This window comes from Humulus lupulus, chromosome 8, assembly GCF_963169125.1.
Source record: "Humulus lupulus chromosome 8, drHumLupu1.1, whole genome shotgun sequence".
Taxonomy (NCBI): Eukaryota; Viridiplantae; Streptophyta; class Magnoliopsida; order Rosales; family Cannabaceae; genus Humulus; species Humulus lupulus.
In genome coordinates this window covers 101,998,492-102,023,467 of record NC_084800.1, presented here as the reverse complement: position 1 = coordinate 102,023,467, position 24,976 = coordinate 101,998,492, and the positions used below count along the sequence as shown (strand labels likewise).

General features: G+C 33.2%; 1 long non-coding RNA gene across 1 annotated transcript; it reads right to left on the bottom strand.

Annotated features, from left to right (window-relative positions):
- Window positions 1-22,377: 22,377 nt before the first annotated feature.
- Window positions 22,378-22,990, bottom strand: LOC133793985 (uncharacterized). The gene is made up of 2 exons (XR_009875061.1): window positions 22,827-22,990; window positions 22,378-22,420 (listed from the first exon to the last, which is right to left on the bottom strand). It is a non-coding gene; the product is annotated as an uncharacterized LOC133793985 (long non-coding RNA).
- Between the last annotated feature and the right edge of the window lie 1,986 nt (window positions 22,991-24,976).

Genomic DNA, 24,976 nt, shown 5'->3' with positions numbered 1-24,976 from the left:
GACGATGACATTACCCTTGTTAAGACGATCTTTGGACGTTGTCGATGCTATCAGCCAGGGCTGGGTCGTATGATTCGCTTGAGGGAAAATTGTGAAGTAGGTGACGTACTTCAACCAGCCCAACCACCTTCTACCGCACAGGATATGCGAGAGGTGAGAGAGCAACTTCGAGCCATAGAGGAGCACTTGGCTAGGATTGGCAGAGCCTCAAAATCAGGATCTTCTAAACAAGCGGATGGCGACGATTCTACAACACCAAGTTAGCAACATTTATATTTATGTATTTTAATTTTACCATCACAGTTAGTAGAATTTTTAAATTTATTATAGATACTTTTACATATAAATATGTAAAATATTTAGTCATTAATATAATTTTGGGTATATATATTCTCCTCTGTTTCAAATCCTTGTCTTAAAAATGTGTGTACGTATATATATTCTCCTCTACATAGTTGTCGCTGGTAGTTTAGAATAAGCTTAGTCAATAAATATTTTTGTTTTGTATTTAGCGACGACATTGGTTTAACACTACAGGAAAATAGGACTACAGCGACTTTGTCGTCATTGTAGATCCAGAAGTCATTGCTGTAGGTCTACATCGATGATATGTCATTGCCAAAATGACGTCGCTGTAGGTCCATATGTGTAGTGACCTATAGCGACGAAAAAACGTTGTCGTCGTAGTAGGGTTTTACTACAGTAACGACATGTTGGTCGCAATAGAAAATCCATTTTTTTGGTTGAACTGGGATATTGCAACGACATGTCGTCGCTGTAGGTGGTTGCAAAATTTGAAAATTTGAAATTCAAAAACTTGTATAGCGACCACATGTCGTCGTTGTATGTCCGTGGACCACCAACATCTACATCGACCACATGTCGTCACCATAGGGTCACGAATTCTCAGAATTTCGTGTTCAGCGAGCACCCTACTACGACGACATGTCATAACTATATTTATATAATTTTAAAAAAAAAATTAATTAATTATATTAATTAAATTTTATTTAATAAAATATTAAATATTAAATAAATAAAACCAATTTATTTAATTAAATAATAAAACTAATTTAAAATTAGTATAGTCTCCAAAATGTAAAAAACAAAACATAAGTAGTATAATCTCCAAAATAAAATAAAAACAACACAAAGTATTAATAAGTTTAAAAGAATAACATAACCAAACTAAATGTCATCTAATTAATCACATCATCATCATCATTGGGTTGTTGTTGTGGCTGCTGTGGTGGAAATTGGCTCGAGCTTGTAAAGTTCGCCATCATGGGCTATATCATATTCATGTCCAAGTTCACAGGTTGAAATTGTGGAGCTTGGATATTCGAATTTGTAGCTTGCATAAATTGTTGCATTTGCTGGAAGTTGTTGTTCTGGTTCATAATGGCTTGACTGAAGTGTTGAACCATGGACTGGAAAACCTCAGCTAGTGCCATTGGAGGGCTAACTGTGGTGGACAGAAATGGTGATGCCTCTGATTGTGAAGAGGATCTGGTGGCGCCTGAGGCAAAGGTACTAGTGCCCTTCAACTTGTGTCCAATACGTCGATTATGGCCACGACGTTGACCAAGTACCTTTGAGACGAATGGTATCTCATCGACAGAGGCACTTCCTGCTGAAGATTCAGATTGGGATTAGGGTTGGGATTGTGTCTGGACTTCTTACTGCAAGGCATCATACAGTTTAGAAACAAGACAATTAAATTAATACATCCACCTCATGTAAATTGGTCCTCCGGGGATAGCTTCTTGCGGTAAATGAAGAATTATGTCAAAAAAGGCTAGAGGAAAAATTAACTCCAAATAGCACAAAATTTGTATCACTTGATCTTCTGTATTCTCCATTTCCTTAACAACCAATGTATGAGCACAAATTTTTTTAAAAAAATTGGAAAGCTCAATGATTATCTTCGAATAGACTTATCCAAGTAGTCTCGAACTCCTACCTGCAACAGATGTTGCATAAGAATATGACAATCATGGGATTTCAACCCAACAATGTTTCCATCATTGTCAGTTACTTTCTTAGAGAAATTTGAACTGAAGCCACCAAGAAGTCTAACTCCTTTTATGAACTAACAAAAAAATCGTCTATCATCCGGTGTGAAAGAGTACATAGGATGTGGCTTGATCAAATTCATACCATCTTCCTTGAGGTGCAACTCTTCTCGGATACCCCAATTCTTCAAGTTTACTCGTGCGCTGGTGGTTTCTTTAGATTTCTCATTCATAAGAAAAGTACCGAGTAAACTGTTGCAAACATTTTTCTCTACATGCATCACATCTAAATTGTGCTTCAGTTCAAGTTCAAACCAGTAATCAAGTTCAAAGAAAATACTCTTTTTACTCCAATTAAGCTCTTTTGGATCTCGTTTTCTTTTCACACCTCCAAAACTGCATGTTTACCCAGCAAGCGATCTGGAACATGCATTAATTGTTCGAGTATGTCTTGACTACTAAATTTTCTTGGAGGACGTCCTTTTTCATAATTCTCATCAAACAAGCGACTATTCCTCCACTTATGCGTAGAAGATAAGAATCTACTATGACCAACATAGGTTGTCTTCCCAATTACCCTACATGAAGGAGTATCTTCGTTGCATGAATAACATGCCATATATCTATGGCCACTCCAACCATACAAACTACTACGGGTCAGAAAATCATTGATAGTCCATAATAGTGTTGCACACATTTTGCATACACTGTTCATTGCGACGCCTCTGGTTTGAACTCCTTCATCCCACAACTCCTTCAATTCTTCAACCACAAGCCTAAAAAAGATATCCATATCCTTCCCACGTGATTTCGGACTGAGAATCAATAAGGTCAGCCTGAATGATGACTCTTTCAGGCAGAACCAATTAGGCATATTGTACGTGCAGAATATTATCGGCCACATGTTGTAAGATATACTCATGATACCAAATCGATTAAAACCATCAACAGTCAAACCCAATCGAACATTTCTGGATTCTTTGGCAAAATCTAGATATCTAGAATCAAATTGTTTCCAAGCACCCCCGTCAATAGGAGGTGCATCACACCATCTTCTTTCGATTGTCCTGTACTATGCCAGGTCATATCATTTGTTGTATGCCTTGAACCATATAGATGCTTCAGCCTAGGAGTCAAAGGGAAGTACCGCAACACTTTGTGGGTGACTTTTTTCTCCTTTGTGTCTTTGTCAACCCATCGGGTCTCACCACATACATAACAACTCTTTTTTTGGGAATTCTTCTTCCAGAACTCACAACAGTCGTACTTGCAAGCATGAATTAATTGATAACCTAACCCTAACTTCCTCATTTTTTTTCTTAGACTCATAGAATGAAGTTGGAATCTTATTCTCCTTCGTGAATGCAAATTTCATAAACTTTAAAAGTTCATCAAATGAACTATTTGTCCATTTATTCATAACCTTCATGTGCATCATCTTCTCCAAGAAGTTAAAGGAAGACAACCAAGTACAACCAGGGTATAACTCAGTTTCGACCTCTCGAAATAGGTCATCAAATTGATTCTCCGCACTATTGCCACCACCATCTGAAATTCATTCATTTACACCTTCTTTGATAGTGTCTTGTTCACCAATAATATCATTGATGATGTCAACCATCTCATCAGTCATTGGAGCCCCGTCGTCCACTACTGGAGGCATATCAACTTCACCGTGGTAGGTCCACTTCACATTGTTGGAAATAGATTTTTCGAGTGCCCAGCGGAATGCAATTTATGGCCGCAGTAGAGTACAAAAATTCTATATATAAAACTATTTTATATATATGATCCTATGATACATATATTTTAATATAATAGAAGAAGATTTACCTCTTGAAGCCTATCAAGTGTCCTTGTTATCTTCTTGTATAATAAACGATACTCCTATCCAAGGACGCAAGACTCACACCAAAGTCTTCCAGACCGTAATCTCAACACAATTGGACGTGTATGGGCACGTAGAGATTCAATAGGACAATTTATGACTCCATTAATGTTCTCAACACATGAAATCAAGGAAGTTAAGGTAAAGAGAATGGTTGAAACAATTGCTTTTCTCTCTTTATTTTTCTCCCTTAGAAAACTCTATTTTTCAGTCAATCTGAATGTTACGTTCTGTATATTCTCTTGAGAGAAATATAATAATATATATTTATATTATTCATCTAGAGTTTTAATAATAAAAACAATTTTTAATTAATTCAATTAAAATAGATCTTGTCTATTATTATATTCAAAATATATTTAATTGAATTTAAATTGATTCAAAACCAATATAACAACCTAGATTAGATATTTGATTTATTTCAAATCAGTTATCTAAATTTAAATTTCTAAAATTTAGATATTAAATCAATTTTCAAATTAATTAAAAATAAGATGACATAATTAATTCAAAACTAATTATTTTATTTAATTACTTAATAATTACGAAAATTACAATGAATCAAATAATAAATATATTTTCCATAATTATCTCATAATTACGTATTTGCTTAAAAACTTATTTTCTTGACAAATATACTCATACTTGTTCTAATGATGCTCTTACCATGTACAATGTTTATAGAGCCGATCCAAGAACCTATGGACCTAAAATTCCAAGCTCCAATAAATTTAGATTATTAATTAAAGCTCTTTAATATAATAATCTTATTTATTATTCCCAATATTATTCCACTAAAAATATGAGATTGCACTCTTGTAATTATAGACTTATTTTTACTAAGTACTTTATTAAGTGTCTATTGATTTAATCACTTCATGCAATTCAATCCTCCAATAATCAGTTCATAATTAGAGCTAGGTGAAATTACCGTTTTACCCCTCTCATTACCTCTTTATCCTTAAGTACCATTAATTTACTAGCGAACAATTAATTTATAACCCTTTTATAAATTAGAGGCCTCAAACTGTTCAGTTCTAGAATTAACACTTAAGGGAATCATTATTCAATCTTCTTATGAAGAAGGTTTGGATTCCATATCTATAAATCATGTCCCCGGTCGTCAACGTTTTTTTTTTAAAAATGTACGTTTTCACCATTTCATCAAATCAAAGACTCCAAGACCTAGATGCTTGCTTTAGTTCATTAGATGGACCTTAGCAACATACAAACCCTTTGTTCCTGGTATTTTTCCTTCAACCCTTCTGGTTATCCATATACATGGTCTTGCCACAATAGTCATTCAGAAATTCTATCTTGACATTCATTTGCCAAATCTCATAGGCCAATACTAGTGGCAATAGATAAAAGAGTGTGTATAAACTTGAGCAAGGCTACAAGTCTATCTCACAAAGTCTGTACTTTCAAGTATACATCTTCTTTTCTTCTTGAAGATCCATTTACATCGAATCGGTCTAACTTATCCAGGTGGATCTTACAAGTTTCCAGATAGAGTTGGAATACATTGATTCCATTTCTTGTTTCATGGCATCTTGTCAGAATCATCCATTACCTTCTCTAAAGTAAATGGATTTTCCTAGTTCGTGTTTAACACTAAAACTTACGTCTCGTGTTCATAGCGAACAAGTTGTCCTACAATCCTCCCACTAAAACATGGCAATCGGGTATTCTGACTAGAAGTAGTGGTTTCTTGATGTAGTACATCACATGGTGATACAGATTAATTAATCTTATTAGAATCTAATTTCCTCAAATACAACTTTACTTTGAGGTTTAAAGTTTGTCTTTTTGATCATGTTCGAAAAAGATTGCAAATAATCTTTCTTTGCTAAGACTATGAAAGTAATATTCTTTTGTTTCGGGAGCCTAGCCAACAAATATGCAAACTTTAGACCATTAGTCAAACTTCCAAGTCTTTGTTTTTTATGGACCCAAAACGGGTATGTTTTAAAATTTTATAACTCGCAAGTGCACGAATCTTATATGAAATATAGTGTTCGTGTAAGCACGAGATCGAACCCAAAGGACTTGTCTAAAATAAAAAAGAAAACTATTTTAAACCAAAATTAATAAATTCTAACCTAGCTCCAAAGATTGATGAGAATTTGTGACAAGAAAATCAAATAAGAGACAATAATAAAGAAATTAAAGACAATATATAAACATAAATTAATAGTAGAATTCAAGATGGTAAAAGAAGATTATTAAGGTATTAGAATCCACAAAATATAAGCTCAATAATATTTATGAGTACATTGATTCCCAAGTTTTAGTGATAGTTAAAATAAATCAAACTATCATTTTCCAAATAGATTTATACTTTTAAGCACAAATTACTTCTAAAAAGATAGGATTTTTCTTCACTTTTCAAAAAGTATAATTTCAAATTATTTAATGTAAATCAATCTAAAGAAATAACAAATAAATCAATGAATGCTATTTATAAGGTAAAACATAATATTTTTGTTCTAAGCATTTGATGTGCACAATTTAATGGCACACCTTAATAAAAGAATATTATGATTTTGCACTAATGAAGAACAAAGTGTAAATATGTTCTAATAATAAAAAATACAAGATATTTAAGATGAAAGAAAATATTTGAAGAAGAAAATCCATAAACTTTATTGCACAAAATGGGAAATCAACACACAACATCTAGTTACATATTGTTTCATCATCACCTTAATAATCTTAAAAAGATTAGAAACTCATAACTAGAATAGAAACTACAAACCCAAAATTACAAACATAAATAGGAAAATTTGGAGGAGGAACCCCCAAGCTTTTCCTCTAAAAACTCATAGAAAAAATGACCAAAAAGAAGAAAAAGATGAAGAGAATGGAGTGGTCTTGAAAGTGTAGAAATTGTAGTGTAACCTCTCCTAAAATAAGCACACCCATAATGGTCTTGAAAATTTCCTATTTATAGCCAAAATGAGAGTATTAAAATAATCAATTTAAATTGATTAAATTAATCAAATTAATAATAATATGGAAAATAGGCATAAATTTTATGGTGTAATGATGATTTTTAGGTAAAATTTATTGAAAAGTTTGGGTAAAAAATGACATTTTTAGACATTGGGGACAAGGGGACAATTAGGCATTGGTTGGGCTCAAGAGGGGAAAAGGCAGCTAGTGGATTGGCAAGTGGCTGGGAAGGGTTCAGGTGGCTGGGTTGAAGGCTGAATGGGGGCCTCGGGTTGGGCTTCTAGAGGCAGGCCCAACGGCTAGGAGAAGGGAATGGCTGGAGTGGGCCAAGCGCTGAGGAGAGAAGCTACTGGGGTGGCTTCGGCTGGCTGGAGGAGAAATGGGACATGGGCCTAGCGTGGAGGCAGGCGACTGGGAGCATCAGGCATGGGCCTGGGCCTGGCCTAGCAGAGCTTCTGGGAAGTGCTGGGCCGGCATGGGCCTGAACTGCTAGGCTAAGTAATGCACTTGGAAAAATGCCACATTTTTTTAGCTTTTTTCCGAACACAAAAACACCACAAATTCCCTAACAAAATAAATCATAATAAAATATTTTCACTATAAAATAAATCAAGTTAATTCTTTGAAAATATTAATTATAACTTAATTTATATTTAACATTTCAGTTCAATAATACAACATTTTTTTACCTCAAACTAAATAATAATAATTCAACTAATTAACTACAACTTTTTACAAAAAAAAATAATTATAAAAACACACAAAAATATAGAAAATCAAAATAAACCCAATAAATTCAAAATTACTTTAAAACTTAATAAATCAATTAAAACTCAAGAATTAAGCAATAATTAGCACATAAAAAGTGGTAAAATAATTATATTTTATATAGTTATCACACCCCAAAACTTAATATTTTGTTAGTTCTCAAGCAAAAGAAAAATTAAAAGCACACACATTTTTTTTTAAATTGGTGATGTCAAATGTTTACCTCAAAAATTACCTAATGGAAATAGTTCAAAGAAAATCACTAATAAAAGTAAAGCTTATGTAATTAATTAAAAAGTTAAAATTGTTTTCAAAATAGATATTTAACATTCAAACACCAAAAACTATCATCAAATCATCATGTGAACATTTAGACAAGCTTATGCAAACAAAAATAGATTAAATCTTAAGAAACACACTTTTCTTTTATATATAAATCTCATAAGCTTACTTTTCTTATCTCCCTCTATTTTTTCAAAGTGACTTTTTTTTTAGAATAAAAAAGTGTCATATAATGAAAAAAAAAAAATAGTAATAATAATAATAAATCTATAATTGAACAAAACTAACTCAAAAATTAAAAACAAAGCTTAAGATTTATTTATACTTTTCTAAGAACTAAGAACAATTTCAATCATAATTTTTATCATCAGAAAATGAAAATCACCAATATTTTTTTTTCAAACATAACAAAGAAAATATATATATATTTTTTAATTTTATAGCAAATGAAAAACATGCAAAGACACAAAGAAAAACGCATAAACACCAGGAAAAACACACACACACACTACCCCCAAACTTAAATGAAACATTGTCCTCAATGAGTAATAAAATGGAAAAAGTTATGAACTACTCCCTTGGATGTATGCTTCCTTGACTTGGCTCCTTTGTTTTCTTCTCTTCTTTTCTTTTTGGGCAAGAAGTTTCCTTCAAACTTTTGAAAAAAAAAACATGAAACAAAAACACACAACAAAAGTAAAATATAAAATGAAACATGAAAGTATGGGCTGCCTCCCACAAAGCGCTTTAGTTTATAGTCTTTAGCTCGACTAGACATTTTTTTTTCTTTTAACCTACACCCAATCGATGGTGTAGAATTTCATTTGTTGGGTGAGTTATGACTTTGATGCAAATGCCATAAATAATAATTGATAATATCACACCTACAAGAAAATTAGAAATATGCAATTTTAATGGAATATCAATAAAATCATAAAATTGCATATCTATATTAGACTCCTTTTCATTTTGAGTAAATATACAAATTTGTTCAATTATAGGCTCTTGAGATATAATTATATATTTTTCATTTCCCTCATGAGCCTCTAAAATTATTTCATCCAACTCTTTTGTTTCATTAGGTGGTTGAATGTGTATTACAAGTTCTTCAACTACTTCATTCTCTTTTTCACTTTCAATTTGACTATTTGGATCTGAAATGAGTTGGTTGGGATAAACTTGTTTTTCCGAATCTATAACAGTTGCAAGTTGTCCTACTATTGTCTCAATTTTTGAGATTGATTGAGACTGGGTTTGTAAGATTTGGTAGGTTTATTGCATGAACTGTTGTAGGGTATCCTCTAAAGATGAGCTCGTTTCTTGTTGAATGGGATATGATAGGTCAGATTGGGCATGGATTTGATTATGCATGTTGAATTCATGCTCTTGATTCATTGGAGATTGGGTATGGCTCCATAAAAATTTTGGATTATAGGTGGGGGAAAATGGGATATCAAAAGATTCATCGTAATCATGCATATCATTAGTTTCTCCATAATTTAAATTTGATTGCACATAATAGTTGTACTCAGAATTCCAACTATAATTAAAATGATTCATATGGTAAAAACTAAATAACAAGCTAATTTTTTTTTAAATAACAATTAAGGTAAAAAGAATAAGAAAATAAAATGAAGAGAACAAAAACAATGTTAAGATATTAAACAAAATTTAGGAGGCACAAGTGCCATCAACTAATAACAATATAATAAAATAAAAAGTTAGGAGGCACAAATGCCATCAACTATCACAAAATAACATTAATAATAAAAATAATCATAACACAAAAGCTAGGAGGCACAAGTGCCGTCAACTAACAAACATATAAAATAAATAAAATTACAACAAAATTAGGAGGCACAAGTGCCATCAACTATAAAAATTAAAAAGATAGATAGGATGCACAAGTGCCGTCAACTATAAAAATTAAAAAGATAGATAGGAGGCACAAGTGTCGTCAACTAAAAAAGCAATAAATATAAATATATAAGTAAGTTTTTTTTTATGGGTGGTAGAACCGTCCCAAATTTTCTTTTTATCTTTTTTTTTTTTTAGTTTTATAAAAATATTTATTTTTTATATATAGTTTTTTTTCTTTTTTCTTAAGTGCAAAAATTTAAATAACTAGTAGAAGAATTACTAACCTTGAGATAAATTTCGTTTCTTTTCTTGCAACTCCCCGGCAACAGCGCCAAAAACTTGATGGACCTAAAACGAGTATGTTTTAAAAATTTATAACTCGCAAGCGCACGAATCGTATATGAAATATAGTGTTTGTGTAAGCACGAGATCGAACCCAAAGGACTTGTCTAAAATAAAAAGAAAACTATTTTAAACCAAAATTAATAAATTCTAACCTAGCTCCAAAGATTGATGAGAATTTGTGACAAGAAAATCAAATAAGAGACAATAATAAAGAAATTAAAGACAATATATAAACATAAATTAATAGCAGAAATCAAGATGGTAAAAGAATATTATTAAGGTATTAGAATCCACAAAATATAAGTTCAATAATATTTATGAGTACATTGATTCCCAAGTTTTAGTGATAGTTAAAATAAATCAAACTATAATTTTCCAAATAGATTTATAATTTTAAGCACAAATTACTTCTAAAAAGATAGGATTTTTCTTTACTTTTCAAAAAGTATAATTTCGAAGTATTTAATGTAAATCAATCTAATGAAATAACAAATAAATCAATGAATATTATTTATAAGGTAAAACATAATATTTTTGTTCTAAGCATTTGATGTGCACAATTTAATGGCACACATTAATCAAAGAATATTATGATTTTGCACTAATGAAGAACAAAGTGTAAATATGTTCTAATAATAAAAAATAAAAGATATTTAAGATGAAAGAAAATATTTGAAGAAGAAAATCCATAAACTTTATTGCACAAAATGGGAAATCAACATACAACATAAATACTATCTAGTTACATATTGTTTCATCATTACCTTAATAATCTTAAAAAGATTAGAAACTCATAACTAGAATAGAAATTACAAACCCAAAAATTACAAACATAAATAGGAAAATTTGGAGGAACCCTTAAATTTTTCCTCTAAAAACTCATAGAAAAAATGACAAAAAAGAAGAAAAAGATGAAGAGAATAGAGTGGTCTTGAAAGTGTAGAAATTGTAGTGTAACTTCTCCTAAAATGAGCACACCCATAATTGTCTTGAAAATTCTCTATTTATAGCCAAAATGAAAGTATTAAAATAATCAATTTAAATTGATTAAATTAATAATAATATGGAAAATAGGGGTAAATTTTAGGGTGTAATGGTGATTTTTGGGTAAAATGTGTAGAAAAGTTTGGGTAAAAAAAATGGCATTTTTAGACATTGGGGACAAGGGGACAATTAGGCATTGGTTGGGCTCAAGAGGGGAAAAGGCAGCTGGTGGGCTAGCAGGTGGCTGGGAAGGGTTCAGACGGCTGGGCTGAAGGCTGAATGGGGGGCTCGGGTTGGACTTCTAGAGGCAGGCTCAACGGCTGGGAGAAGGGAATTGCTGGAGTGGGCCAAGCGCTGAGGAGAGAAGTTGTTGGGTTGGCTTCGACTGGCTCGAGGAGAAACGGGTCGTGGGCCTGGCGTGGAGGCAGGCGACTGGGAGCAACAGGCATGGGCCTGGGCCTGGCTTGGTAGAGCTTCTGGGAAGTGTTAGGCCGGCATGGGCCTAAATTGCTGGGCTGAGTAATGCACTTGGAAAAATGCCACATTTTTTTTAGCTTTTTATCCTTTTTTCCAAACACAAAAATACTACAAATTCCCTAACAAAATAAATATAAAATAAATCATAATAAAATACTTTCCCTATAAAATCAATCAAGTTAATTCTTTGAAAATATTAATTATAACTTAATTTATATTTAACATTTAAGTTCAATAATACAACATTTTTTTTACCTCAAACTAAATAATAACAATTCAATTGCTTAACTACAACTTTTTACAACAAAATAATTATAAAAACACACAAAAATATAGAAACTCAAAATAAACCCAATAAATTTATAATTACTTTAAAACTTAATAAATTAATTAAAAACTCAAGAATTAAGCAACAGTTAGCACATAAAAAGTGGTAAAATAACTCTATTTTGTAGAGTTATTAGTTTTCAAAGAAAATGTGAGTGGTACACCGCCATATGCGAACATGGCGTAAACTAGTTTTAGTGCTATTTCACAACTCTAGATGTGTCTTTTCATAGACTTGAACAAAACTACATTCAAAATATATATCACTCTTTGAAGTGCATTTCCATAAAATATGAGTTGTAGCGATCAGTAGCTTAACAATATCCTAACCGTATTTAATAAGGTTCTATTTCTCCTCTCTGAAACACACCATTTTTCATTAATGTTCTAGGTGTTGTGAGTTGGGATAGAATTCCATTCTCCAGCAGAGGATCCTTGAACTCAAATCAATGTATCCACCTCTTCGATCTAATCGAAGTGTTATAAGTGATTTCCCTTTACAACTTTTCACCTTCTACTTGGAATTCTTTGAACTTCTTAAAAGTTTAAGATTTCTTTTGCAATAGGTATAAATATACATATCTTGAATAATTGTCAACAAAAATGATGAGTATTCATAACCTTCTTTTTCATGTACAATAAAAGGATTGCAGACGTTACTATTTACTAGCTGAAGTTGTTATTGATTTGGCCCTTTGCAAAGAAAGGTCTCGTAGTCATTTATCTTTCCGAACAGGATATACAAACCGAAAGAGTGTTAACTGTTAGCACTCTTAAAGGAATATCATTTACTAACCAAGATATCTTATCAAGATTGATATGTACTAACCTAAGATGCCAAATATACCTATCATCACTTTGAGAAACTTTATGTCATTTTAATCAAGGATTAGCTACTTAAATAATTCCAAATTATTTATCGATCATTCGTTAGGTTTTAAAAAACAATGACATCATTGCCAACTCTCATGGTCACATAGCCTTCATTAAACTTCTTTAAAAAACTAAGTTTCCAAAAAGAATAATAAGCATGATTAGTGGCTCTCGGATCAACTATCCAAGACGACAAAACATCTCCCACTAAAAGACTTTAAAACAAGCAAATTAAATTTACTTTTTGTTTCTCTTGAAAGATTGGAGATTGAATAAAAATTATTGGCTTTATGTAATCAAAATTACTTTGCCATATATCTCCAATATATCATGTATAGAATCACATATCAAAATATACAATTCTCATTTCTCGTGTTTCTTCATAAGAAACATTATGCATGCCTAGAAATAAGTAGTCACAAGCCTTTTCATCATATCGTATCCAATTAAGGTACTTCTCATTTGTTCTTTAGTTGTTATGGCAGCTGGCACTTGAGGACATTCCTCTTTTAGGACAAACTCATGCTTTTCACATTAATACAATATTAACATGAAATTATCACCATTTTAATTTGTGTTTGTTGAGTAAAGCAACAATAATAAAGAGGTTATTAATTGAAGATATTGACTATTGAAATAATAAACTAAATATCTTTATTATAATCAAATATAAAATTGAGTTTCTGTTGGGAAAACTTATCCAGGATCTTGTTTATTTTCATGTAAATCATATATTAAACATATTAATATAAGATAACCTAGAACATGTTTCTAAAATTGAATTCAAACAGAGATAATGATAAGAACACTTACATTATTGTGCAACGGAATGATTGAGTTCTTCCTTAAGTTTTTCTAACCCTTGTTTCCTTTCTGTCGCAGAGTATCACCAAGAAACTGAACCGTTCTTCAATTTTCTTCACAACCTTCCAAAGTATCCTTAGAATCACCTAGACTAGAGTAGGAAATTCTCAACACATGAGATAGATACAGGGAGAAGAAGAGAAAATAATATTGAGGCTTAGAAAATGACTTATGTTGTAGAGAGAAAACACAAATGTGTTTTCAACTCTCACTTAGCACTCATTTTATAGACTCAATTAGGCCAGTTATTTTAATTAAAAAATTAATAAAATAATAGCCAATTATCAGCCCTAGGTCGAAATTCTCATGGGCTTTAGGCCCGTAAAATTTCTCATTAAATTATAAGCCCGTTGGACTAAAAATCAAGGCATGTATTATTTTCTATTGATTAATTAATTAATTAATTAATTTAAATCCTTTATCAAATTAATTAGCTATAATTTGAACATTGATTTAAACTTATTTATTAATTTAGATACCAATTTATCTTAATTAATAAATCTGCCCTAATGTCCATTTTCTTCTCTTAATTACATAACTCTATGACACTATCCAAAATTGACCTAGTCAACTTTGATAATTAAATCAATTAATTGAGACTATCTAGATGATTTTAACCAAGGTACAGTGCAGACCATGGGCCTATGAAATCAAGCTCCAATAATTTATCATAAATCTAACAAATAAATTTACTAACTTATTAATTCCTCGTGACTCCACTGAAGACTCGGAATTGCACTCTTGAATTCATAGAACGCTCTATAAGAAATATAGATATGTTATTAATTATCCATTGTTACAACCATAATTGTCACTCAATCCTCTATAGACGGTCTACAATGAGATGAGACTTAAATACTATTTTACCCCTCATTGTATTTTATCCTTAAAACACTTAGTTCCTTGTAAATGATATTTCAGTAAACTAATATTAATTATCAAAAAGAGATCTATATCACTTAGCACCTTGAACCAAACTAAAAGGAAACCATCATTTCACTTCTTCATCAGAAGCTATAGATTTTCATATCTATGATTAACACTCCCACTCAATTATACTACCGAGTTCCCAAGATGTAAGTATGAGCTAGTCCGTAGGGTAAGCTGGCAATGAACAAGTCAAAGAACTAAAATAATACAATCAGTTAGAATACTAACTACTTAGAATTAAGATTGAATTGACCTATGGTCAACTATATGATATGACTAGAATAGATAATAACGATATGCTTACTTATCCTGTCTATTGTCAATATCGGTCCAGTTCGATGTAAAAAATACATCTGATCTAATATACTTTGCTAATGTTCTGGAAAGAACATAACACCGCAATGTGTAAGTAGATCATATCATAAATTGGCAAGTCAGTGTAAATCCTGGGCACTGACTAATCTTAGGACTAACTTATTTTGAACATATAATCATATTAATATTCCAATGTAATTACGTCACTATGAATATGATTAGCTATATGCTCGGGATTTAATAGAAGATTATATTAAACAAATAATCATGAAAATAAAACATGTGAGCAAAGTGATTGACCAAGTCAAAAAATGATTTCTATTATTTTATTGATAATAAAATGAGATTACAAAGAAATTGGGTTTTAATTAGGGCATAAAACCCCCCACAAAATCCCACTTACACTAATTGAAACTAATGCCTTAATTATACTAATCTCATTTCCTTGATATGGTTATCAAATGTATCTTCTGGTAGTGTCTTCGTAAACGGATCTGCAAGATTGTCTTTAGATGCAATCTTTATAACCTTCACATGTCCCTTGGCCACATATTCTCGAATTATGTGATACTTCCTTTCTATATGCTTACTCCTCTTGTGACTACGAGGTTCTTTCGAGTTGGCTATCGCTTATGTATTGTCACAAAACAACACAAGCGCTTTATCCATTTCTGGAATAAGACCAAGATCCGAATAGAACATCTTTAGCCAGAATATCTACTTAAATGCTTCTGGCGCAGCTATGTATTCAGCCTCCATGGTGGAATCTGAGATTGTAGACTGCTTTACGCTTCTCCATATCACAGCTCCACCCCCAAGAGTAAACACTATTCTAGAAGTAGACTTCTTATCATCAACACCAGTCTAAAAATCTGAATCGGTGTAGCCTACAGGGTTCAGAACACCACCCTTGTAGACTAACATATAATCCCTAGTCAGCCTTAAATACTTCATGATATGCTTAACTTCTATCCAAAGTTCCAGTCCTAGGTTTGACTGATACCTGCTCACTACTCCCACTACATAGCAGATATCTGGTCTAGTACACAACATGGCATACATCAGACTTCCAACTATAGATGCATAAGGAACTTTTCTCATTGCATCTTCCTCTTCAGGAGTCTGGGGAGACTGCTTCTTTCATAGATGAATTCCATGGCGGGATGGTAAACGTCCTTTCTTGGAATTTGTCATTGAGATACATTCAAGCACTTTATCTATGTAAGCTGCTTGAAGTAGAGCTAAGAGTCTGTTCTTTCTATCCCTGATGATCTGGATACCTAGAACATGACTTGCTTCACCCAAATCCTTCATCTGGAATTGAGTGCTCAGTCAATTCTTCACATCTGACAATTTCTTAACATTGTTTCCAATGAGTAAGATATCATCTACATAATGAACCAAGAATACCACTATTTGATTTGCCTTCAATTGGTAAACAGAAGGCTCATCAATATTTTGTTCAATCCATAGATTTTGATTATTTTATCAAACCTAAGGTCCCAGGAATGAGAAGCTTGCTTAAGTCCATAAATGGAACTACTCAACTTGCAAACTTTTCCTTCTTCTCTAGCTACTTTAAATCCTTCTAGCTGATCCATATAAATGACTTCGTCAAGCTTCCCATTAAGAAAAGTTGTCTTGACATCCATTTTCCAGATCTCATAGTCGAGAGCGGCTGCTATGGATAGGAGGATGCAAATGGATTTAAGCATGGCTACCAGACTAAAAGTTTTCTCGTAGTCCACACATTCTCTTTGGGTATAACCCTTTGCCACTAATCAAGCTTTATAAGTTTCGATATTTCCATCAACACCTCGAAACTTCTTGTAGATCCACTTTCACCTAATCGCCCTAAAGTCACTAGGCGCTTCAACAAGATCCCAGTCAGAATTTGAGTACATGGACTCCATTTCCTGTTTCATGGCTTCTAGCCATAGTTCCTTTTCAGTGCTAGCCACTGCCTATTTGAATGACAATGGATCATCGTCACTAGTGTCACCAACAACCTTATTGGTTTCACCATCCAAACCATAGCGAACTGTGTTCCTAGAAACCCTCCCACTACGACGAGGCTCCGTGATAGTTTGCTCGGGAACAGTGGTGCTTTCTTCCTTTAAATCGACTTGTGTCGGTTGGAAATGAAGAGTGGGAATTTCTTCATCAACTTGCGTTGATGACGATGGAACATTGGTTGGAGTCAATTCTTTAACCATCTCCTCTAAAACTACTTTGCTACGCGGTTTGAAATTTTTGACATAGTCATTTTCCAGAATAGTAGCATTCGTAGGAGTAAACACTTTCTTTTCTGAATGACTATAGAAAAGTCCACCCTGAGTACCTTTAGGATAGCCAACAAACATGAAAACTTCAGTTCACGGTTCTAGCTTTCCTTCCTTTTTCCCCAGGATGTGGGCGGGACACCCCCAGATTCTATAATGGCGTAAACTAGGTTCACGACCATTCCAGTGTTCTAAAGGTGTTTTGGGGATTGATTTAGACAGCACAATATTGAGAATTTTGTTCGTGGTTTCAATTGCATGTCCCCAAAACGAAGTTGGCATAGTTGAGTAACTAAACATGCATCTAACCATTTCCAATAAAGTTATGTTCTGGTGTTCTGCTACACCATTTTGTTGCGGAGTACCTGGGGCAGTAAGTTGTGATAAAATCCCAAGTTCAGTTAAATGATCTTGGAACTGCATATCCAAATATTCTCCACTTCTATCAGATCACAAGATCTTTAATGTTTTACCTAATTGGTTCTGAGCCATTGCTAGGAAATCCTGAAACTTTGAAATTTTTTCTGATTTCCTATGCATTAAGTAAAGACATGAGTATCTAGAGTAATCATCAATGAAAGTGAAAAAATACTCAAAACCACCCCTAGCTTGTACTTTCAAAGGTCCACAAACATTTGAATGCACAAGTCCAAGTGGTTCCTTGGCCCTGCCACCCTTTGCCGAGAATGGATGCTTGGTCAGTTTGCCTTCTAGACAAGATTCATAGACAAGTAATTTGCCTAAGGTGACTTCCCTCAAAGGCCCTTCCTTTGTAAGTCTTTGAATCCTATCATAGCCATTATGACCTAGTCTCAAATGCCATAAATATGTCATGGTTTCATTATCGATCTTAAGACGTTTATTGGTCCTAGGTTTACCTGTTAGGGTTTTATGCCCTAATTAAAACTCAATTTCTTCGTAATCTCATTTATTATCAATAAAAGAATAGAAATCATTTTTTAACTTGGTCAATCACTTTGCTCACATGTTTTATTTTCATGATTCTTTGTTTAATATAAACTTCTATTAAATCATGAGTGTTACACCCAGATTTCGAGCCTTAAGAATTGTGATCTCGAAAGTTGGATTCGTTAGGAATGGGCTCGTAATGTCTGGAACACGTGTCCGCAACCTAGGCACCGGACCTACAAGCAGCGGGCAGCCTCGAAGATGGTAGCCTCGAAACCATTACAAGCTCAAAAGACAGACATCAAAGCACGTCTGTTCTCGGATGGCCTCGGATCAGGGGCTCCGAGCCTGACATAAGTATGAGCTCGAAGTCGCATGATCTCCGGGAAATATCATAGCTTGAAAGTCAGTAAGAGACCTGGGTGGGAATAGCACTGACAATGTAGATTGATAACTTTGAATATCCTAGTGAGTCATTTTGGAGAGACGTGATCTACATTGATTGTTGTAAATCCCCTATAATAAAGGGATATTTATTATTCAGTTATACGCCCCCTGATGTTCAGGGGACGTTTCCTTATATATAGGATTACAGGCTTTTAATGCCATTAAATTTATTTGCATATACAGAATAACTTCCCGAAATGTGTGGGATAGTATTCTGAAACCTCCTCTATAAATAGAGAGGTCATGCACCATGAAAAAGGACCGATTTTTTGTAATCTTGAGAGAAAACTCTAGAGAATTCATTCTTGAAGAATTTCCAGAGATCATCTTATGTTTTAATAACAAAGACTCGTGGACTAGGCAGAGTTAACTGTTGAACCACATAAAAAATCCCATTTGTTTTATCGTATTTTCATGGCCATAATTTATTATTGTTTTCATGCTCTTATTTCACTGTTGACGAAAAACGGCGTCAACAGTTTGGTGCTTTCATTGAGAGCCTTAAGCATTCAGTCCTTGAACAAGTTATGGCCGCTAATGATCAGAACGTTCCAGAAGAAAATTATCCGAGACGCCCTGGGAAACAGCCGATGGTAAACCCAGAGGTTGAAGAGAGAAGCGAATCCTCCAAATCTCAGGGACCACCCGCACCACCATGGGATTAGGATATGTATTATAATCCTGAGCGGTACGTTCCGATTGTGGAACTTGAAAACTGGTAGCTGAAACAGCAGTTGGTAGAAGCCAACAAGCAGAATGAGGAGTTGGCAAGGATAGCCGTAGAGGCGCAGGCGGCTCAGCCCCCGCCTCCGCGTGAAAACCAAGCTCCCCCTCCGAGGGATGTGCATGTTCCTCCCTGCAGGCCTTGTGGGCGTCCACGGAAGAATGTTGCCACAAGAAGGCCGGAACAACCTCCCGCACTAGCAGAGCCATCCGCTCCCTCGAGACCCCAGAGAAATACCCGAGCTAGGGCCCCGATTAATCCACCTGTGGAGGTACCTGCGGGAACTGAGAACAACCGAGCCCCTGCAGAGGCTCGGACTCAAGTTCCTGAGAACGCACAAAATGCAACCAACCCATCTCAGGCAAACTTCGGACCGTCCAGACCACGAAATGGGTGGCAGCCACCATCACCCCACTACAAGAAAAAACAGTATTCATAACACTTAAAAAGTGCTATCGGGGACTATTGATAGCACTTCTGAAAATGCTAACGTAGCCCATGTTATTAAAAGTCCAGTCTTTTCTATAACATTTTTTGAATGTTATGTTCGGTGTTATCTTAAACTATTCAATAACACATTTTTAGGTGCTATAATATTCAAATAATAACATTTAGATAGAGTTTTTGATTATAAATTTGAAGTTTAATCTTGTATTTTTTTCATAACACTTTTCAACTGTTACATTTGATTATTTTGATAACATTTTTAGTTTGTTATATTATATAAACCATAACGATTTTTTACGCTTCTAATATGCTTTTAAATCATAACATATAGTAATAAAATTTTAAATTTTATTTTGATAAATATACTTATATGGTTTTTTTTTTAATTAAAAGATTTTCATTATTGTATTTTGATAAAAAAAAAATTCAAAATTAATCATAAAATATAATTCTCAATAGATTGATAAACCATAAGTATTACATTAAACAATAACTAATTCAAACCATGAATGTGTCTACTTCATGAGATCTTAGTTCTAACTTAAGTTTGAACGCATAACATAATAAAGTTTTATAATCTTGAACAATTTTTACTTCAAAAATGAAAAATAGAAACATTACAAGATACACAAAAGTAAACCATGCGTGAAACTTGCTCCATCCTTCAATTCATCATCCTTTGTGCACTTGTCTTTGTTGTGAGTCCATTTGTTTAGCTACAACAAAATTTAAATAAGTAATGCTTCAACTTAAAGTTATAGTAAACTAAAAGAGTACATAAAAAAAGTTAATTACCTAATTATAACTTTATCAGCTGGCCATGCAATTATACTACAAGAAAAATCTGCTCTATAAAAAGATAATATTAGGGCCTTCTCACCTTAAAGAATGCAACCGTCCAACAACAGCAGACTTCTCATGCCAAAAAAATGGTGTGGGTTTAACATGCTTCTTGATGATAGACTGCATAAACATAATACCAAAAATCAGCTTGACCCAAATTATATATGTGTTTGTGTGTGTGTATTATATACATGCGTTTATAATCAAAGCAAGAGAAACTGGGAGCATCAAATAAAGTAAGTTTTCTCATTGAAAAGTTTCCATCAACACTTTGTCTCAAATTAAAAGGTAGGTGTAAAAATCGGGTCATTTAAAAGTTAAAAGATGTCATTGGTGCTCAAAACCAAATGTTTGTTTTCCAATCCAATCACACAATTTAATTGATAAAGCTGAGATGCCAGGCATCATTAATGCCACACAAACAATTACTCTAGAGTCCAGACTAAAACTAACAAACAAGGTTAATAAACTGATTCATAAACACAAAAATAAATCATTGGTAATGAAAGTTACTACCACCAATTTTTTTTTTTTAACTAGGCTCTCCACCTAAAAAATTTGAACAAGAAACCATAGCAATTGCTATGTAGGTGCCCAGGAAAAATTTGAACAACAGATCTTGTTGGAGTAAATTACATGCCTCACCATTTGAGCTACCCCTCTTAAGTTACTACCACCAAACCATATCTTGGCTAACCAAAATGTGAAATTCTACTGCAAGACTTTCATTATTTTTCTTATAAAACCAAAACTGTTGTTGCAAGCACAAGGTTGTGAAAAATTACCAGTTTTGAAAGATCAAGGCCAGAAAGTTTAACACCTCGAAATCTAACTTTCTACTTAAGACAGCATTGATTTCCTCCATAAGTCCCTGCAATCAATAATTTATGGTTGGCCAGCAGTCACTTATGATGAGTAACAAGAAGATGAAACATGGAAAATCAGATATATTATATCATCTTACATAAGTAAACACACGAAGCTGAAGGAATATAAAATGAAATCTGAAGGAATAATATGTAAACTAAATACCATTTCAGGATCCTGACACACAGTATGCCAACCACTGAACATTGTAGCAAGCATTGAATAAGGCTCTCGTTGAGTCAAAGTATCAATTAAAACAATTGTAATGCTAACCAGATTGTAGCAAAGTATCAATTGTAGCAAGCATTCCAATCAATATAATGCTAACCAGATTGTACTTTATTTCCTTAGACTTTGTATATATGTTTTGCCCTTCTTTATGATCAATTAAAACAAAATTTAAACACTTCCACTTAGTGTCATTATGTCTAATTTTCATATGTTGGTGAAAAGGTCTTACTAGCAAGAAAGTGACAACTGTTTTAGGTTTAACTTTCATAGAAGTAATTGAGCAATTAGGATTATCTGATATTAAATTGAAATTTGAATTAAAAAAGATACCTCACACAGACAAATTTGAATTAAATTGAACTTGTGGACTTTTGTAGATTTCTGAGGCTGGAAGACAACCTCTGTACTCGACCTCACGCATACCTCCTTCCACTCCGAAGCTGAAGCTCCTTCGCTTCGATAATCCCTAGGCGAGTACAAAACTTGGAGCGTCGAATGCACTGTGATTTCGAAAGAAAAATGCACATGATGACTTAGAGAAACTGAAGACTCAAATAAAAGTTGATAGAAAAAGATACAAAGGTTAGTGTGTAGATTAGATGTCTCAACCACAGCTAATTTTTATTCAGAAATGGAAATGGATTTTCACCTAATCCAAGCATGCTTGTCGATAATCAGACGACTGACTTTAGATCTTTTGATATTTCTCAAGGCATGGAGATCTTCTGGCTTTCCCTTGAACTCCAGAAATTCTCCAAGTACATATTTATTACCTTTGAGCTCCACCCTGTGTGCAAACAAAATAGTAAAATCTTTCAGTAGTGAAAGCCAGATATCATGGAAACAAATGGACTATATTTGACAACCCCTTTTCTTTAATTTTCTTCAAAATTACATAAGAAACAATATTCTTTTTTCCCTCAATAAAAATGGCATGTGCTCCTTTCTTTAACAAAGCAATAATAATGACCAGACAAGTTTTAAAGAAGACTAAGAAACTTGTTCAAAGCTTAAAATAGTTTAGAGCTCCTTGGAAAATAAAAAACTACAATTGGAAAGCAGTATCTAAATGTCATTTGAAATGACTTCAAAAATAAGGACTTCATTAATGTTCAGACAACCAAAGCAACAATCTCTTATACCTTAAAAAGGAAATAAGTATTTATACTTTATAGTATAGATAAATGACAAACCTATCCCAAATTGGAGCAGTACTGAGAATAAAATTGAGGTTCTGCTGTATAGATTCTTGCATCTCTTTCTTTCCACCTCCAAATGCACCCTTAAGCCAACCAGAAAACATAGGCTTTGTTTCTGGTTTCTGTTGAGTCCACTGGTCATAGGGAATGACTTCTGGTGGAAAGGAGCCTGGCTGAATAGTACTGCAAGAAAAGAAGCTCGGTGAAATTAAAGGGAAGACAAACTAAATGTCACAGATGTTACTATCTACAACAACTACAATGTGAAACAAACCTACAAAATCACTGAGATAGGCATGTGCAGTGGTTTAGTGTCTAACTTAAAATGGCCGCATTATAACCCTTTAATTCACTTCGAATACAAAATAATTATGTTTTCATTGTGGCAATGTACTTTCTAAATTATGCTAGTCTTTCTAAATATACTAGTGTGTTTTTTATAAGAAACGAATTTTATTAAAAAATTCATAGAACGTCTAGGAAGACGATGTCCCTGGAAGAGAAAACTCAAGGCACACTACCAAGGTAAGAATTATAAAAATTCCACTCCTTCACCAAATCTGATAACAGTACTATTTTAAACTCATTTACATCAACCATCCATAAAGCCACCAAATATTTAATGCTCTCCCATAAAAACTCAAAATCCTCTTGCAACATATATATTTAAGAGAACAACCATAACTTAAAAAAAAACCTCGAACTTGTATTAACAATAGAGAATTAATACTAGAAAAATAAGTGAGACACACTAAACAGAAACCAACATTAACAACAGAAGCCAAAAGATAGAATTAGAAAAAATTCTTCCAATATTTGATAAAATCAGATAAAGAGACTCCTTTAACTCTTAAACATTATAAAAGAAAGAAAGTCATGAGAGATATTTAGGACAGAGAAAGTGATCTGTGAGATATTGAGAATGAAAGAATGTGGAGTAATGAAGAGATTTTTTACTTTTTCTTTCTTTATTTTTCAGAAAACACTGAAAACAACTATTTGGTGTTCTCGAAGTACTCTGTTTTCTTTAACTATGATTTCTAATAATTGTTCACTGAGATGCCAAACACCCTTACTTGTCTTCGGAGAATCAATTTTTAAATCTAAAAATAGAAAAAAATAATAATAATAATTATTTAGTATTAACACCAAACAACTCACAACTTATGTGAGGCGAGTTGACAGTAAAAAAATGAAGAACTCTTCTCTTTCTTTGCAGCAAAGATGCGAGATTATATCATCATAGCCAAAAACTCTTCTCTTTCCATGACACACAAAATAAGTACTCATAATACTTATGAAAATCATATAACAAAATTATATATTTGAAACAATCATTTCTTTATCAGTTCAAGATTCTACTCAAGACCCCACAAGACCAGTGAAAAGATACGTAAAGAAAGTGCAATAAGCTTGTCCTTTGGCACCATAATCCAACAAAGCAAAACGCAGAAAAAATGGAGAGGTTTATACAAGTTCAAAACATTAAGTATAATAAATAACAAAAATGATACAACAAGAGCAAATCAAACAGAATGCAACAAACATCATCAATGATGGAATCTTGTAGAATCAACATGTTTACCTGAGGATGCTCTGCATTGAAGGGTGGAATACCAACAATCAGTTCAAACAAAATCACACCAACTGACCACCAATCGGCAATTGTACCTGCAGGGGATGGTAAAACAAAGGATTAGTAATCCATCCATCTTAGTAACTGATCACCAAACACAAGAATCACAATCACAGTACAACATCATACAAGCTTACGGCCTTTAAACCTTATCCCAATACATCATAATGAATAACACAGAATGATCTCACTACATCATAATGGATAACAAACTTATCTCCCAGATAACTATACTATTCTAGGCCACTAAATTAATTGGAGTTTAGTAAAAATAAATTGAAGAAATTCAATGCACCTCAAACAGAAAGAGGACTATACAAACCATGTCCTGTTCCCAATAGTACCTCTGGTGCCAAATAGTCAGGTGTGCCAACAGCAGAACGTTTCTTTCGTCTTTCTTGCTGATGCTCAGGCACAGATAACTCGGGCTCATCTTCCACCATTAGAGATGTGGTACTTACGGCTGGGCCGGATAAATCATCAGTACTGTTGATAAGACCAACCTTTG